This window comes from Octopus bimaculoides, chromosome 1 (genome assembly GCF_046866305.1).
Source record: "Octopus bimaculoides isolate indiv1 chromosome 1, ASM4686630v1, whole genome shotgun sequence".
Classification (NCBI taxonomy): domain Eukaryota; kingdom Metazoa; phylum Mollusca; class Cephalopoda; order Octopoda; family Octopodidae; genus Octopus; species Octopus bimaculoides.
In genome coordinates, this window is record NC_142928.1 from 178,463,510 (window position 1) to 178,483,258 (window position 19,749).

The following is a 19,749-nucleotide window of genomic DNA, read 5'->3' on the forward strand; positions in this document are numbered from 1 at the left end:
CACAAGAGCCAGTCCAGGGGCACTGGCAACGATCTTACTTGGCTTGCCGGGTCTTCTCACGCACAGCACACTTCCAAAGGTCTCGGTCAGTAGTCATCGCCTCGGTGAGGCCCAATGTACGAAGGTCTTGCCTCACCACCTCAGCCCAGGTCTTCCTGGGCCTACCTCTTCCACGGGTTCCCTCAACTGTTAGGGTGTGGCACTTTTTCACGCAGCTATCCTCATCCATTCTCACCACATGTCCATACCAGCGCAATCGTCTCTCTTGCACACCACAACTGATGCTTCTAATGTTCAGCTTTTCTCTCAAGATACTTACACTCTGACGGGTATTCACATTGACATTACACATCCAACGGAGCATACTGGCTTCATTCCTTGCGAGCTTACGTATGTCCTCAGCAGTTACAGCCCATGTTTCACTGCCATGTAGCATGGTTGTTCGTACGCATGCGTCATACAGTCTGCCTTTTACTCTGAGTGAGAGTCCCTTTGTCGCCAGCAGGGGTAAGAGCTCTCTAAACTTTGCCCAGGCTATTCTTATTCTAGCAGCTACACTTTCAGCGCACCCACCCCCACTACTAACTTGGTCGCCCAGATAGCGGAAGCTATCGACTACCTCTAGTTTTTCACCCTGGAATGAGATAGAAGTTGTTTCCTGTTTGTTTACAGTCTTTATTGCACCTGAACATCTGCCACAAACAAAAACTAACTTGCTAGTTAACCTGCCTTTGATGTTGCTGCACCTCTTATGTGTCCATAGCTTGCACCGGGTACATCTTATAGAGTTACTACCTACTCCTTTTCTACATACTGAGCAGGGCCATCTACCTGAAGGGGTTTGTGTTTTATCTACCTTCCTACTTATTAGGATTTTGGTTTTAGCTAGGTTGACTCTAAGGCCCTTCAATTCTAGACCTTGCTTCCACACCTGAAACTTCTCCTCTAGTTCTGATAGTGACTCCGCAATTAGGGCAAGGTCATCAGCATAGAGGAGCTCCCAGGGGCAACCTGTCTTGAACTCCTCTGTGATTGCCTGGAGGACTATGATAAATAAGAGGGGGCTGAGGACGGAACCTTGGTGGACCCCTACCTCTACCCGGAATTCATTGCTGTACTCATTTCCAACCCTCACCTTACTGGCAGCATCTCTGTACATGGCTCGCACAGCTCTCACTAACCATTCTTCTATCCCAAGTTTCCTCATTGACCACCAGATAAGGGATCGGGGGACCCTGTCAAAGGCTTTCTCCATGTCAATGATAATTTAGGTAAGATGTTTTTTGTATATAATATACATGTTATTATTATGGATGAAGGGATGATTATTGAATGGTTATTATTTTGATATTATGATATTTTTTTAATAATTTTTCTATCTTTATATAATAAGTATTTCATATTACTTCATTTGGTACTTATTGTTGGTTGAGATATATATCTAATTATTGTTCTAATTACGATCTGACGAGTAGCTATATTTTTGAATAGAACTTATTTTCGATAATTTCAATTGATTTTAATCGATTTAAATTTCTTTTCTATTTGAAAATTGGTTATGAAACACGTGTAATCTTTTTATTATATTTATCTTATGATATTTACTTTACTTTATATTATACTCATTTATTGTGCTTTTAATTATTAATTTTTCTATATGTGATAGTGGATTTTCATCGATGAGTTCTTGAAAATTGGTTATTTTCCCTAAAACTATATATATATATATATATATATATATATATATATATATATATATATATATATATATATATATATACACATACACACACATACAAATACACAGATATGAATATATATATACACACATACAGATATAAATATATAAATATATATGTGGCACGTAAAAAACACCATTTGAGCGTGGTGTGGCCGTTACCAGTACCGCCAGACTGGCCCTCATGCTGGTGGCACGTAAAAGCACCCACTACACTCTCAGAGTGGTTGGCATTAGGAAGGGCATCCAGCTGTAGAAACTCTGCCTGATCAGATTGGAGTCTGGTGCTGCCATCTGGTTCGCCAGTCCTCAGTCAAATCGTCCAACCCATGCTAGCATAGAAAGCAGACGTTATACGATGATGATAATGATGATGATGATATATATTTACTTTTACTTCTTTTAGTCAATTGACTGCGGCCATGCTGGGGCATCACCTTTAGTCAAGCAAATAGACCCCAGGACTTATTATTTGTAAGCCTAGTACTTATTCCACCGGTCTCATTTGCTGAATCGCTAAGTTACGAGGACGTAAACACACCACCATCAGTTGTTAAGTGATGGTGGGGGGAACAAGCAGAAACAAAAACATATGCACACACATATATATATAAATATATATATGATGGGCTTCTTTCAGTTTCTGTCTACCAAATCCACTCACAAGGCTTTGGTCAACCCGCGACTATAGTAGAAGACGCCTGCCTAAGGTGCCACACAGTGGGACTGAACCTGGGACTATGTGGTTGGTAAGCAAGCTACTTACCACACAGCCACTCCTATAAATAAATGATTAAGGTAGCCATTCGCTATTTAGAACAGATAGGCAACAAGTACAGCTGCCACTAAAGTGATGGAGGGTGTTAGTGAGCACTGCCATTGCTAGAAATAACAGTCAAAACAACTCTTAGCCACGTGAGAGTATTTTTCTAACAGCTGACAAGGGAGACAGGCTCCCTCCCAACGACAAGCATATATGGGATGAAGTACTGATGGATGACCTAAGGACACTGAACCTTTTGGAGGAGATTTTCTTTTTTAAACTTTTTTTTCTTAAAAAGTTATAAAATCTTTTATCAGGATGTTACTAACCTTCTATATTTTAGAGATGAGGAATTATTTACATTATTTACATTATTTACAATTGATGGATATTTGTCCTCATCTTGTTTGTTGTTAACACAACGTTTCGGCTGATATACCCTCCAACCTTCTTCAGGTGTCTCAGGGAAATTTCGAACCTGGGTTCTCATTCCTAAGGTATTTTTCGATGTTGTAGTTATTATTATTATCATTGTTATTATTATTATTATTATTCAGGTTACTGCCTCGAATCGAACTTGGAATCTTGGAGTTAAGAGCACGGGCTACTAACTCCAAGATCCAGAGTTCGATTCCAGGCAGTGACCTGAATAATAATAATAATAATAATAATAATAATAATAACAACAACAACAACAACAAAATCAAAAAAATAATAACAACAACAAACATTGAAAAATACCTTAGGAATGAGAACCCAGGTTCGAAATTTCCCCAAGACACCTGATGAAGGCTGGAAGGTACATCAGTCAAAACATGTTAACAACAAACAAGATGAGGACAAATATCTGTCAATTGTAAATAATATAAATAATGTTACTAACCTTTATTGGAAGAAGTTTTTGTCCTAGTGTATATGATGTGTATATATCATACACATCATCAAGATTGGTGTATAACATTATGAAGAACATCACTTAGAAATGTAGAAGATAAATAGCTGCAGTGAATAGTCTTCCAACAAGCAAACATGATCCTTCAAAAATGTGCAGTTTCATCAACATTGGACACTTGCTGTGGTGTGCAGCCCTCCTTGTCAATCACTTTTTTTCAGCTGCTCAGGTTAATTCATAGCAGCCTCTGTATCAGCACTCTGGCAGCAACAACAGTCATTTATAAGTTATGTAAATTAAAGTGCTTCTTAAACCTTTAGCATTTAAATCAGTTATATCTGGTTCAAATCTGCCAGATCTGGCCTCTCACACCTACCATGCAATGTCATTCTAAAAATAAATAATAGCATCATTGAAATCTCAAAGATATAAATTAATGCATGAGTCAGGGAAAACAATGTGATTGATAAGAATTACATTTGACAGAGTTAAAGAGTTAAAACTTCCAAACTAGCCTTTCTTAATCAAAAGATTTTTTTTTTGCTAGAAGTTTCACTTACATTTTCCTGCAAATTATCATACAAACTTTGGGCTTTGTTTTTAATCCCTATCATGCTTATTGACACATTACTTTGAGCTTCATCCTTGATCTATACACTCAACAGCCATCCCAGTTTAAGTATCGCATTAGATCTATGAATAAGGTCCAAGCAGTTAATGGAGTAACTTCTTGAGCAATTAATTTCCTTTTTATTGTCATATATTGTTCCTACTGAAGACTTTCCAAGCTTTAACTTTAATCCTTTCCTTACCAATCCGGCTAAATCCGGCTCTGGCTCTGTAGTATAAATACCTTGTTTTCATAAGTTTTGAATTAAAATCTTCCACCAAACCTTAGTCACAATTTATGTTCCTAATAGTAGCTGAATGATAACTAAGTTATTTTACTAAATTCTTTGTTATCTTCAAAATTAGTTGAAAGAAATACAGAGCATCTCAAAATAAATACAGTAACGAAAGGGTTAATGAAACAAAATATTATAAATATATGAAAGGTCATAAGGGCAGAAATTTAGATGTAGTGGGATAGATGAAGAGGGAAGGAGTGGTGGTTGAGGCAGAGTTTCATAGCCCAATTCATTCAACATCTGCAGGGTCAGTTGTGCAACGTGTGGCTGAGTGTTGTCATGGAGAAGAATTGGTCCTTTTCTATTGACCAATGCTGGCTGTTGTTGTCGGAGTTTCTTATGCATTACTTCTTATGCAGTACTTCTCTGCCATAATGGTTTCGCCTGAATCCAAAAAGCTGTGATGGATGAGACTGGCCACAGACCACCAAACAGTCAGGTGACCTTCTTTTGGTACAACTTTGGCTTCAGGAAGTGCTGTGGTGCTTCATCAGTGTCCAACCACTGAGCTAAGTATTGCCAGTTATCGTAAAGAATCCACTTTTCATTGCAAGTCACTATCCAGTCGAGAAATGGGTCCTTCTTGTTGCATAAAAGAAGGGAAGACGACACTTCAAAATGGTGTTTGTTTTTTTTTGATTGTCGTTCAATTTGTGCAGCATCCCATTTCTCAAGTATTTTTGTTTTTCCAATCTCTTTCAAGTGGTAGGAAATTGTCATATATGTTACGTCGAATTCAAAAGCAAGCTCTCAACCAGTTGTGTGAGGATTGGCTTTGACTAAGGCTCTTAGTTGCTCGTTGTCAACATCCGATGGCCAACCACTACGCTTATCATCTTCAAGACTCTTGTCACCGCTATGAAATTTCTTGAACCACCATTATGCTGTACGTTCATTAGTGGTTCCTGGGCCAAACACATCATTGATATCGTGAGCTGTTTCAGCAGCTTTTCAGCCTAGCTTGAACTGGAATAAAAAAATTGTGCAAATTTGCTTTTTGTTCATATTGTATTCAACGTTCCAGAAAAAACAGCCTAATAATTCAAAAAGAAAAAGAGTAAAATGATTAGATAGAGTGAAAAACAGGCTTTAAAATGATATATAAAGTCAAAGTAATTTAATAAAAATTAATTTGAAAATACGTCATTTAAAACGAAATTAAAAACTCAGCAAGAACTTTTTTGACAACCTAATACTAAGCAATGTAAACAGATAATATTTTAATAAATCCTATTTAATACAGTTCAAAAATCAGAATGAACCTGATGTATATTTAACATAATATATATAATATATATGTACACATTTTTACCTACATATATATACATATATGCACACGCACATGAACACACCCATACCTCCCACACACAAAGCACACACACACAATTACACATGCACAGGCATATACACACATGCACAGGCATATACACACATGCACATTAACGCACATACATACATATACACACACACATACTTCAAACTGCCAGTCAAACACCTTTCTACTGACCATTCCTCTATGCTCATGTGAAGAGAAACACAACTACACAAAAGACCACCACTCCTGTTACCATGCTGTTGAATTCTTCCTACAACATTAAGAGACACAAAGTTCACTCACACATACACATATAAACAGCCAAAACCACACACACACCACACACATACGCACACACACATACTATTACACACACACATGCACATGCACACAGATACCCACACATACATACACATACCTCCTTCTCTTACACTCTCCTGGCTTAGAAAAAATTTTTTCTTCACTCATACCCTTCTGGTCATTTCAAAATGTAACCACATGTGAATCGTTGGTGATTTTCTTCCTCCATCTTCCTTTTTGTTGGACTTTCCTCTGTTTTTGAAGAAGAGCGTTGCTCGAAACGTTAAACCATCTTTCTTTCTTTCCCTGAATATCTGCTAATACTTAACATGTACCACGTCCTTGCATTTTTTGTGTTTGTTGTTCTTTTTTTGGGGATTTAATACATATATATAATATATATATATATATATATATATATATATATATATATATATATATATATATATATATATATATGTATGTATGTATGTATATATATATGTATATACATATATACATATGTACATATGTATATATATGTATGTACATATATATGTACATATATATGTGTGTATGTATACATATATGTATATAAATATATCATCATCATCGTTTAACGTCCGCTTTCCATGCTAGCATGGGTTGGACGATTTGACTGAGGACTGGTGCAACCGGATGGCTACAGCAGGCTCCAATCTAATTTGGCAGAGTTGTAGAAACAACTGGATGCCCTTCCTAACGCCAACCACTCAGAGAGTGTAGTGGGTGCTTTTACGTGTCACCCGCACGAAAACGGCCACGCTCGAAATGGTGTCTTTTATGTGCCACCTGCACAAGAGCCAGTCCAGGGGCACTGGCAACGATCTCGCTCGAAAACCCTACAAGGCCAGTCAGGCGGTACTGGCAACGGTCACGCTCAGGATGGTACATCTTATGTGCCACCTGCACAAGAGCCAGTCCAGGGGCACTGGCAACGATCTCACTTGGCTTGCCGGGTCTTCTCACGCACAGCATATTTCCAAAGGTCTCGGTCAGTAGTCATCGCGATATATATATATATATATATATATATATATATATATATATATGCAGGTATACATACATATATATATATATATATATGTATACACACACACATATATATATATATATATATATATATATATATATACATATATATATATATATATATATATATATGTATGTATATATATATATATATATATATATATATATATATATATATATATATATATATATATATATATATATATATACATACATATATATATATATATATATATATATATATATGTATGTATGTATGTATGTATGTATGTATGTATATATATATGTATATACATATATACATATGTACATATGTATATATGTATGTACATATGTATATATGTATGTACATATATATGTGTGTATGTATACATATATGTATATAAATATATATGAATACATATATATATATATATATATATATGCAGGTATACATACATACATACATATATATATATATATATGTATACATATATATATATATATATATATATATATATATATATATATATATATATATATATATATATATATATATATATATATATATATATACATATATATATATATATATATATATATATATATATATATATACATATATATATATACATACATATATGTATGTATGTACATATACATATATGTATGTATAAAAAAATATGTATGTATACATATATGTGTGTGTGTGTGTGTGTGTGTGTGTGTGTGTGTGTGTGTGTGTATGTATACATATATATATGTGTATACATATATATATGTATGTATACATACATACATAAATATATATATATATATATATACATATATATTATATGGCCTACCTAGCCAGTGGGGTGACATCATTTGAAAGCTACAACTGCACGAGGAAGTGCATTGTAACCAGTGGCATATAACATCTGATAGTCTGGTTGATACAATGATATGAATGGTTTGTGCATACTTATACATAAATATAAATATAGATATATGATAAATATACTATATATAACATGTTATTTATAGATAGATAAATAGATATAAATTATATGCATTTAAATGTTTATACATACACACACATATATATATATATATATATATATATATATATATGTAAAAAATGTATCCTTTCATCATCATTTAACATCTGTTTTCCATATATATAATACATATATCATATATTGATAGATATAATAGAAAGATAGATACACAAAACACACCCAAGTTTATATATGTGTGGAGAGAGAAAGAGATAACACACATGCAACTACATGTGGGTGTGCATGCTTGTGCAGTCATACACATTTCCCTATCTACCTAGTGTGCCACTTTCTTCAATCTATAGCATCTTTACTCCCTTGCCTCTGCCATACTTTATCTACTGCTGAGGTCAGTCAATATGGCAAGCAGAGTAGCTATGGAGCTCTTGCTTGCAGTTGACTTATATTAAAAAAAAAAAGCATAGGACTAATCACATATACAAACAATACGCTTAGAATTATAATATCTTCATATAGATCATATAGATCATATTTTACCCTAATTCCACATATTCTTAAGCTGCTTTCTTTATAATACATATACTGTATTCTTTTTTTATTTTATTTTTCTCTCACCTCTTTCTTGATAATTCTTCTTAAATCAAGACCCATAAACCTGAGCGATATAGTATGAGTATAAATATCAACATATTACTAACTGGTTCACTGAGACATGTTTTCGCACATTTTGCTGACAGGTAGATTCTGCAAGATGGCATCATTGATAGTGACAGTGCTGCTGTCTATCTGTCATTGACTGACTTCCTTGTAAAATGTGCACATTAGCTTCCTATCATCAATGCAGTTGCAGGAATAAATATCTATGTAAGTAAGAATAAATCTATTCCTTCCCTGCTTCCTTCAAATTCAATTTGAACGTTTTTAACCTGACTCAAATAAAGAGAGTGAAAATAGAAGGAAGTGATTGCAGTGCAGCTATCAAACAGCTGCTATCAGAGGAGGTCAGTACACAGACATGCATACACACATCAAATACACATACAATAAGACAATGAAGACAAGTGACTGGCTGATTTTTATGTGTAAAATTTTATAGTATCTATTGCTATTGTGAGCCATTCAGTAAGCTGCTGTATAAACTGATCCAGCCATTGAATACATTCCAAACCTGGAAATTGTTCTTGCACCAAGAGAGACCCTTCAATAAAAGACAATTATTTTCACTTGCTATTCTGAATTTTATTTATTTATTTATTCATTTATTCATTTATTTGTGTATTTTTTTTGGCATTGTCTATTTGATACTCAGCAAGAAGATGCTGCTGATATCAGCCTAAGATTGCAATTTTGTTTTAACTACATAGTAATCTCATAATTTCTATATTTAGCACCTGAAGTAAAATTACAAAAATCTGGGTCATTTATAGATTCCAACTGAAGATGTCTCTTTTATTTCTTTTCTCTTCTTCCTATTTTTTTTTCTGTCTTAATATCATTTCCCACACATATATACATCTCTACATTCAGATTTTCCATAGAAAAGTTCATTGTGCATTAAAGTGAAATAATAGATAATGACAATGTATTTTGTTGATAAAATAATGCAGAGAATTGTTCACAATATATCACATATACTCAGTTTATTCAAGCACTCTACAAAATATTTCTTCAAGACATTAATGTAGTATTTTTCATTTATTCAATGTGGGGACAGGAGGAGAGTAATTATTCCAAGAATTGCAAACTTTAAAATCGTATGTTCCCAGAATTGTCAGCTTCTCCACTTATTATTGTGAAGGCCATTCAAGGTTTTGTCCCATGAGTATATCGGGTACTCTTTACTATGTGTACTCCAGTTTTAGAATTGGTACATCATCTCTCTACATATTGTAAAAGATGATTAAAAGGATTGGTGACAGGAAGGGCATCCATGTGTTAAATAATGCTTCTTTCGGGGGGTAGAGGCAATTCTTTCACAGTAAGAAACAAGGAAAAGACCATCTGTTTTATATATAGGTGCCAGCATGGCTGTGTGGTAAGGAGTTTGTTCCTAACCACATAGTTCCAGGTTCAATCCCACTCTGTGGCTCCTTAGGCAAGTGTCTTCTACTATAGACTTGTCAACCAAAGCCTTGTGAGTAGATTTGGTAGATGGAAACTGAAAAAAACTCATTTTATATATATATATATATATATATATATATATATATATATATATATATAATTTTCCAGAGGATGTTGCAACCATTACCAATATAGCATAAGACTTTACCCTAGGGGATCATTGATTAGATTCCCTAAGGGTCGTTCTCATTGTTTATATTTATATTTCCAAGGTTTCAAATTTGTATATTTAAAAGAGATAGAGACTTCAAACACGACAGATCCGTATTCCATTTATTCAATTATTTACCATCCGATTTCAACATTTCTGTGCCCAAATCTAGACAGCATGGCCAAGTTTAAGCTAAGGAAATTTTAATAATTTTTAATAATTTGTTATGATCGTTATTTGTGTTTTTTCGTAATTTGTTCTGATGGAAACCATTCCTGAGGAAGTGCCAAACGTCAGACATCCAACAGATCAGTCGCTGGATAGGTTTGGGCACAGAAATGTTGACATCGGATGGTAAATAATTGAATAAATGGAATACGGATCTGTCGTGTTTGAAGTCTTTATCTCTTTTAAATATACAAATTTGAAACCTTGGAAATGTGTGACTGTGCATGTGCATGTGTGTGTGTGTGTGTGTGTGTGTGTGTGTGTGTGTGTGTGTGTGTGTGTGTGTGTGTGTGTGTGTGATAAGAAGTTTGCTTCCCAACTATATGGCTGCAGATGATTCAGTCACACTGTGTGACAACTTGGGCAAATGTCTTCTACAATGGCCCCAGGTCAACCAAGGCCTTGTGAGTGAATTCAAAAGGCAATAATTGAAAGAAACCCTTCATGCATATATACATATGTATATATATAATAAAAAATAAATGCGCCCTTTTAAAGCCTAGCCAGGCTCATGGGCCCAGTTTCCCAGTTTCAATGGCGTATGTTCCGCAGCTGGATGGGACGCCAGTCCTTCACAGCATTACTCATTTTTGCCAGCTGAGTGGACTGGAGCATCGTGAAATGAAGTGTTTTGCTCAAGAACACAACACGTCGCTCGGTCCAGGAATCGAAACCACAAGCTTGCGATCATGATGCTGACACCCTAACCACTAAGCCACGCACCTCCACACACACACACACACACACACATATATATATATATAAATGTGTATGTGTGTGTTTTTGTGTCTGTGTTTGTCCCCCACCATCAGTTGACAACTAGTGTTTGTTAACTTATGTTCTGATAACTTAGTGGTTCAGCAAAAGAAAACCCAGTAGAATAAGCACCAGGCTTAAAAAAGATAAGTGCTGGAGTTACCTCATTCAACTAAAATTCTTCAAGGTAGTACTCCAGCATGGGGTACTGGAACAAGCAAAAGATAATATATATATATATATAAAAGGCACCATTTTTAGCGTGGCCGTTGCCAGTACCGCCTGACTGGCCCTCGTGCAGGTGGCACGTAAAAGCACCCACTACACTCTCTGAGTGGTTGGCGTTAGGAAGGGCATCCAGCTGTAGAAACTCTGCCAAATTAGATTGGAGCCTGGTGTTGCCATCCGGTTTCACCAGTCCTCAGTCAAATCGTCCAACCCATGCTAGCATGGAAAGCGGACATTAAACGATGATGATGTTGATGATGATGATATATATAGGCGCAGGAGCGGGTGTGTGGTAAGTAGCTTGCTTACCAACCACATGTCTCCAGGTTCAGTCCCACTGCATGGGATTGAACCCGGATGTGTGTGTGTGTGTGTGTGTATGTGTTTGTGTGTTTGTCTACCCAACATCACTTGACAACCAATGCTGGTGTGTTTACTTCCCTGTAACTTAGCAGTTCGGCAAAAGAGACCGATAGAATAAGTATTAGGCTTACAAAAGATTAAGTCCTGTGATCGATTTGTTCAACTAAAGGCGGTGCTCCAGTATGGTCATAGTCAAATAAGTGAAACGAGTAAAAAGAATTGAAGAATGTATGTATGAATGTATGTATGGTGCTAACATACAATATTCTTTTCTACTCTAGGCAGAAGACCTAAAATTTTTGGGGAGGGGGACCAGTCGATTACATCGAACCCAGTACATAACTGGTACTTACTTTATCGACTCCGAAAGGATGAAAGGCAAAGTTGACCTCGACAGAATCTAACATATAATATTGAGAAAACTGCTTCTACTACAGCTGCTGTGAGTGAATCAAGTGAATGCTAAGGTTCTTGTTATTATATTGCCTAGGTTGCTGCTGCTACTGCTACTACTACTACTACAATTATTGCTGCTGCTTTTCTTACTACTATTGCTGCTGCTGCTACTACTACTACTATTATTGCTGCTGCTGCTTCTACTGGAAATACCAATATCAATCATTCATAAAACCTTTTTCTTTTTGTTATCTTTCTAATAAGCCATGATCAAGTTTCAATTCTTGGTTGAAGGCAATTTATATTACATACATTGCTAATACCTTTGAGAAAACTAAATCTATCCCAAATGCCCATTTTCCCTATCTTACAAATCTCATTTTTCTTTCCTTCATTCATATTAATACAAATTCATTTCCTTATAGACATAAACCACAGCATGCAACTTAGCCTAAGGTTATCTGCTAGAATATTTTAAGTTTATTCATTCCATTAACTCAATCAAATGAGCTGAACATTGATAATGATATGTAAAGCATTTATTTGCTCTCATGTGAATTTGTGATAATTAAGAAAAAAAAATTATTTCCGATGAAATTGTAAATAAATTTATGCCTGAAATACTGTGCTGCACAGGCATGATTGAGTTAAGAAGCTTGTTATACAACTTTGTGGCTCAGCATTTGATCCTATTATAAGGTACCTTGGGCATGTGTCTCGTAGACAACTGAGGAACCTGGTAGTAGAATCAAACCTGCTTGATTCTATCACATGTGTGTGTGTGTGTGTGTGTGTGTGTGCGTGTACATGCAATCAATATACCTTATGAGACCTTTGAGCAAGTGGCCCTGAAATGGAAAACCTGAAGATTTGTGCGTCAGGATGGGACCAGGGACTTTGAATCTGGTTGTATTCATTGGCAATGAGAACTAAGAGAGAGGACAAAAGCATTTTCAAGCATAACCGCAGCATTGTCCTGTTATCCAAATTCTTGCATGATCTATAAACTGGTTTACAAATCCTTGGTGGAACTAAAATGTAATCCAGGCTCAACAAAATGAATAGACTGTTGGACTCTCATATATTGAAACCAATGTGAGAGAGTCCATCATTTCTACACATATGCACCTATATACACACACGCACACATACACCACCACCATTCCCCACACACACAGTGTAATGTCCTTAGCACTACTCCATTTAGCAGAAGGATTAATTTTACAATTTATAATTTTACAATTTATAGGAAGGACAGTATATATTTTATTATTATTTTTAATTTTTTAATATTTCTAATGTTTTAATTAATATTGTATATATACCATTGGTTCTTAATTCATCTCCGAAGAGCAGAATTACTGATAGTAAGCTGATCTTTTGATCACTTTGTGATTATAGTAATATCCGCGAAACGATCGTCAGATGCCTAACTCTTTAAATTTTAGGTTTTTTTTATATTTTATATTTTAGACTTTACAATATTCATGCTTAATTACACATAAATTTTTATACGCATTTATATTCACACGTATATTTATCTACATTCATATTTTTATAAATATTTATATTTATATTTTGTATATTTATATTTTAAATTTTAAATTTATTATATTACCATGTCATATTGGATATATATCTTTCGAAATATTAAATATTGATTACCTGAGTATATTATTGATAAGTTTATGAATTTATTAATAATATAAAAACACATATATACACATTTATTTGCTCAAAATAATTGAGCACTCAATATAAGTTCAGTTACATATTCTTTTAGAATATTACTTATAAAAGTTATATATATATATATACATACATACATACATACATACATACATACATACATACATACATACATACATACATGTGTGTATTTATGCTTTTATGTCTAAAAAAAAACTAGTCTACATCATTGGATGCAAATGAAGTTCACAGATGTTACATAAGAGTTTTCTTCCTCCTTGAGAGATGTCTAAATGAAGACAAGGCATCTCTCACTCTCATCTGTTGGATGGTTTAGACTCTGCTGAGTTCATCCACCCTTTCATAGATTTTGTGAAAACCATCCACCTTACCAGAGCAAGCTTGGTAAGGTTGCCAATTTAGTTCCCAATAATCCAATGCTGCAACAGATCAAACTGGGTTACATAGTACCAGTGGTTCTAAAAGTGACCTAACATAGAATGTTTGTATAACATACATGAATTATTCACTATTATTGCATATGTACATACATTAATGCTAATGTAAAACTCTTAGTTATAAATCATATATTGTATACACACACACATATACATATGCACATTTATGCAGATATATATATACATATATATATATATATATATATATATATATATATATATATATATATATATATATATATATATATATATATATATATGTTGCCAGTACCATCTGACTGGCCTTCGTGCCGGTGGCACGTAAAAGCACCCACTACACTCTCGGAGTGGTTGGTGTTAGGAAGGGCATCCAGCAGTAGAAACTCTGCCAAATCAGATTGGAGCCTGGTGTAGCCATCTGGTTTCACCAGTCCTCAGTCAAATCGTCCAACCCATGCTAGCATGGAAAGTGGATGTTAAACGATGATGATGATATATATATATACAGCCATGCCTGTATGGATGTATGGATGGATGGATGCATTTTTGCATTTTTGCATTAATGCAGGCATGTAAGTAATTTATTTATTATTAAATATAATAATATACATCATTTACATGTCTTTATTTTATGAAACAATTAGTCGTGATATTTGAATGTTCTCATCATTAAATATAATTTCATCAAGCTACTTCTTTGTCATCAATAACTTTATGACTTTGTATATATATATCTATATATATATATATATATATATATATATATATATATATATATATATATATATATATATATATATATATATATATATATATATATAGATTCAGGTGAATATGGTACTTAAGTTTAGGCACCAGAGTTTAGTATAGTATTATCCATACAGTTTCAAAATAAGGTGATTAAAATCAAAATAAGCAACAAGAATTTTTTGTATTCCTCCTTTCTACTTGGAGAGTTGAGATTTAATTATAAAAATATGTCCTTCTGTTCAAATTTAATTTCATTAAATTTCTAAATTTCTATGTCTTTGTGCAGCTGAAGATTGCTCTACATTTTATATTTGATGTAATGTTTACATTGTTCAATTAAATGGAGTCGCATGAAACGATTGTACTGCATTACCTCTGGATATCCTTGCTGCTGATTTTGATTATATATATATATATATATATATATATATATATATATATATACAATATATATACAATATATGTATATATATATATATATATATATATATATATATATATATATATATACAATATATATATATATATATATATATATATATTATATATGTATATAATGTAAATATAAATGTATATGTATATAATGTATATATATATATAAATATATATTTATATATAATGTATTACATACATGATTCTTTAAGACACATGCATGTACTATTTAAATGCTTTATGATGTATATTTAACATATTACGATATAAGAAATAAGTGCCATTTTATCAAGAAACTTGACTTAATCTGGTAGAAATTTAAACCTTAAATGAAAAAGTCTGAATGAATACACAAATAGATAAATAAATAAGTAAATAAATAAATAGATAAATAAATAGTTTAGTAAATAAAGAAATGAATAAATCCCAAGACTCTTTGCAAACTAATCCTTCTGCTCCTTAAAATTACTATAACAAAAATTTTAGCTCATGCAGATTCTTACATCTGCTTCCTGTGAGAATGGCTTAAAAAGATACCTAGAAGTGCGATTAAAGAATACATTAATATTGCATTGTGTAAGAATGACCAGGCAGATTGTATATGTAGCTATCAGTAGCAGTTCCTGGGAAATATTGTCTGTAGCATTTAATCAATACATGCTGTAAAAAGAGAAACAATTGAGTAAGGAAACACAAATAAGATTTTCTGTAGTGAGAAAGACTTGCATATATTTTCTGATATTTCTAACTTCCATATATATTATATTTATTCCCATAGATTATACAAAAAATGCAATGAAGTAATAGCCATCATGCAAGAAATTTTGATATTCACTTTTCCCAATCTATTTTATGAAGATTTGTGTGATATATATAATGTGACTGTGTGTTAAGATATTTGCTTCCCAAACATATTTTGGGGTTCATTTCCACCACATGGCACCATGGGCAAGTGTCTACTGCTATAACCCTGGGCCAACCAAAACCTTGTGAGTAGATTTGTTAGACAGAAACTGCAAGGCAGTGAGCTGTCAGAAACATTAGCACGCCGGGCGAAATGCTTAACGGTATTTCATCTGCCGCTACGTTCTGAGTTCAAATTCCGCTGAGGTCGACTTTGCTTTCATCCTTTCGGGGTCGATTGAATAAGTACCAGTTACGCACTGGGATCGATATAATCGACTTAATCCGTTTATCTGTCCTTGTCTGTCCCCTCTGTGTGTACACCCTTGTGGGCAGTAAAGAAATAAGAAACTGCAAGAAACCCATCATATGTGAATTAATGTGTGTGTGTGTATCTGTCTGTCTGTCTGTGTCTGTTTGTGTTTGTCCCTTACCACTGCTTGACAACTGATGTTAGTTTGCTTGCATCCCCATTACTTAGCAGTTCGGTATAAGATACTGATAGAATAAGTACCAGGTTTAAAAACCATTCGAGGTGCTGCCCCAGTATTGCTGAAACAAATAAAAGATACTTTATGAATATCAAAACATAAGTCTGAAAATGGTTTAGAATAATTCTTATAGCAACTTCCATTTGATTTTGTTGTTGCTGTTGTTGTTGTTGTTTAACCCCAGGTTGTTCTTCACTGAGCAGATCTATGACCAAAAGCATTCTGCCATTGGCAAACATGTATCTTTTATCCTTTATTTGCTTCAGTCATTGGACTATGGCCCTGTTTTAAAGGGATTTAATCAAACAAATCGACCCCAGTACTTATTTTAAGGCTGGTACTTATTCTATTGGATTCTTTCATCAAACTGCAAAGTTATGTGAATGTAAACAAACCAACACCAGTTGTCAAGCAGCGGGGAAGAAACACAATGACACACAATCACAATCACACACACGCACACATACATGCATATATACATACATCCATGCATGCATACATATATACATACATGCATGCATATATACATGCATGAGTGCATACATACATATATACATACATGCATACATACATGCATTCATGCATACATACATGCATGCATGCATGCATACATACATGCATGCATACATATACACACGCATACATATATACATTCAAGCATCCATGCATGTATGCATGCATGCATACATACATTACATACATACATGACTGGCTTCTGCAGAGTTTCCATCTGACAGATTTACTTATAAGACATTGGTTAGCCAGGGCTATAACAGAAGACACCCAAGTGACCACACAGTGGGACTGAACTTGAAAACACATGGTTGCAAAGTGAGCTTCTTAACTACACAGCCATTCCTCAACAGAAACAAATTTTTTTCAGATAATTAACTCTGTCTTTAGAGATGAAAAAATGTTTTAATATTACATCTACACTATGCTTCAATTGATTTGTGAATATTACACTTTGATCTAAGGCAAAAGGCTGAGAAGCATTTTCCATTACTAACAATGAATTTAATTGTCCAAAAAATTATAATCATATTCATAACATTGCATCTCAGACATCAAAACATTTAAGGATGTATCTAATACTACATAATCAAACAATTACTTAGATATCACCATTTTCTTTTTTTTTTTTTTCAAATAGTAGAATGTGATTTAAGGGAAATTTAGTAGCTATTTCTAGCAGGTTAAGTCACTCTGTAGAGACTCTTTTATTAGCTCCTGATCAATGAGGTTGTAGTCTGTGGTAATATTCATCAACTAATATTACTTAGTAAGCATGGCATGCGCCTTTTATGGATGACATGCATACCAAAGTACAAAACGCTGATTCTGCAGCAGATAATCAGATGTTTTATTAGTGACATGACTCTTGATGTTCAAATCCAAGTTATAAGAAGTGGTTTATTAATTTTAAGATTGGTTTCATTGATATATTTACAATAGATGACATCTAGCATTAGCTAGAGCTGTCATTCTTGAGAGTCACAACCCCACTTGGATGTTGCTGAGCATTTATCTTGAGGTTATGAAGCTATCCACATTTCATCAATAGTTAAATGTGTTGGCAACAAACACAAGCCTTGCTGTAATATTTCCAAGTGAGCAGCGATAATTCAGTTTTCTTTAATTCTATTGATAAGCTTTATATCTTATAAATTAACAAGCTCCTCTACAGATTTCTAAATTTCATCAGTATAAAATCATGAGTGAAAAGTTAGTTTTATAACAACAGATTTCATCTGACTTTTACGAAAGAGGCTAAGAAGAAGATTTATCATTGCAAAAATATGACTGATTACTGCTGATATACATTTTTACAGTTATGTCTGTTGTTCTTAACTTTATTATTTACTCGTATTTTATTTTGAATAAATTTCAACAATTGTAGTGTATAAAGCTAAAATCTAATTAATATCGCCTCAATTCTCATAGATTAAACCAGCATCATGTTTTATTTTTACACTGTACAGCTAAACTTTATTCCATTAGCTCGACTTGATATCATCGTAAGATTTTAAATTTATTTTGTATTGTTTTCCTCTTTTTACAAATAAATATTTTATTTATTGACTGTCATATAAAACAACTTTTGAAACAAATCTTTGATTACATTGCTGTTAAATTGGTCTTCAACAATAGACTATCACAGCAAGTTAAGTAAACGTGAGTGTATGTGTACGTGTATGTGTGTGAGTGTGTGAATGTGCATGCGCATGCGCATGTATTGTTCTGCTCATAAGTAGATCATTCAACAAAATATTGAATCTATAACTTGTTTTTATAAACCATCACCCTATGATGCCCATCTAAAATTTTCTCTCCATCCAGTCAATATTCTTTCATATCTTGCTCACTGTGAATATATCTTTTACTTGAAGGTTAAATTTACTCAATAATATTTTTCTTATCCTTCCATTAACAACAACCTCTTAATCTTCTTTAAAAAGCTTCTTGACAACTATCCAGACAATATTATTACATATATTGCTAGGGAAAAAAAAAACAATTCTTTTCTCCATAATTCTATTAATAAACATCACAGGAGGAAAAAAAGGAAATAACTAACTTAGTACATTTACTGTAGTTTTACTTATGTTTTTACGTTCAATAGTTATAAGAATCTCCATTTTTTTTGTTTTATTTTTCATTAATATACACACCCTAGAACTATTGGCTGCTTTCTTTCATTCACAGACTATCAAGACTATCCGTTTATTCATTCCCAACAGACAACAAGGCTATTAACTACTTCCTCTCCATCAGACAGAACTATTGATTATTTCCTTTACGTATAAACACCGGAATTAATAGCCTATTCCTTCCCAGCAGTCCCTAGAACTATT

At 33.6% G+C, this 19,749-nt stretch overlaps 1 pseudogene; it reads right to left on the reverse strand.

The window, feature by feature from the left end:
- Positions 1-4,638: 4,638 nt before the first annotated feature.
- Positions 4,639-19,533, reverse strand: LOC149137864 (histone-lysine N-methyltransferase SETMAR pseudogene; annotated as a pseudogene).
- Positions 19,534-19,749: the final 216 nt, after the last annotated feature.